We start from the raw sequence: 946 nt of genomic DNA on the forward strand, positions 1-946 counted from the left end.
CTCTGAGAGGACCTGAACAACTGAGAACTTTCACTTTACTGGCTCCTAAATACGACTGACATATATAACAACTTACTGCAATTCAGACTGAAGTTTTAGATGTTGTCACACAAATCCAGACTCAAAGTCGAACTGAATCAACTGCTTTTCAGGGCTGTTGAAGTCGTCCTTCCACCCTCCTCCGTGGGTGGACCATGGAAGTAGTCCCAGTCATTCGACCCACCCTGCAGTACCTGAGTGTACACAACTCCGTCTCTCTACTGTTTTGACTGAAGTTGTGCTTCTAACCCACCGCACACATCAAATAACGCCCCCCCACACCCCCCGGCGTGATTTCATCTTAGTTTGGTTCTTCGTATCTCCACTTGTTTCAGCCTGTCACAATAGACTTGTTTTGTTTTGTTTTTCGAGGCACAGCTTGTGTGGTCCGACACGGTCGCCGAGAGTGTCGTGACGTAACAGCGGTAGCAGACGGCGTCTTCTCGGTCAGTTAAACCGAGGACAACTGGGAGAGAAAAAAAAAACGCCTGCGCAACGCACGGCTGATTCCTCCCCACCGCAGGCGCACCGGTCTGCACCGAGGCACTAATATTTGCCCGTGGTCACCTCTGTCATTAGCCCGCTCGGTGAGATCCTGCGGTGATGCTGCGAGGGTTGTAATTTACAGGAGGAATGACGGGGAGGATGAGGAGGAGTCTGTCTTTCCTCCGCGACCTGACTGACCTGTCGTCAGGAGGTGGATGGATCGCGCAATTACAATCAGGAGGGTAAGCGTTTCACCAGGGGCGTAAAGGGATAAAAGCCGAAATCCTCACTGTTTGCCTCTCCAGTATGTCTGCAAACCTGTGGATTCTACTCCATCAACTGGCTCATGTTCAAAGGTGCAGTATTGTAAAGCACCGCCCACCCCCAACTATTCAGACCCACTTGTATCAACGGCACACCA

At 51.0% G+C, this 946-nt stretch overlaps 1 long non-coding RNA gene across 2 annotated transcripts in view; it reads right to left on the reverse strand.

The window, feature by feature from the left end:
• LOC142887280 (uncharacterized) overlaps positions 1–946 on the reverse strand; it is a 19,744-nt gene extending 18,798 nt beyond the window's left edge. For both annotated transcript variants that reach the window (XR_012926515.1, XR_012926516.1), the window contains exon 1: positions 77–946. This is a non-coding gene — a long non-coding RNA (uncharacterized LOC142887280). The remainder of the gene's footprint in view (positions 1–76) is intronic.

This window comes from Nelusetta ayraudi, unplaced genomic scaffold (genome assembly GCF_046127955.1).
Source record: "Nelusetta ayraudi isolate G7.1 ecotype Tasmania unplaced genomic scaffold, CSIRO-AGI_Nayr_v1 ptg000017l, whole genome shotgun sequence".
NCBI lineage: Eukaryota > Metazoa > Chordata > Actinopteri > Tetraodontiformes > Monacanthidae > Nelusetta > Nelusetta ayraudi.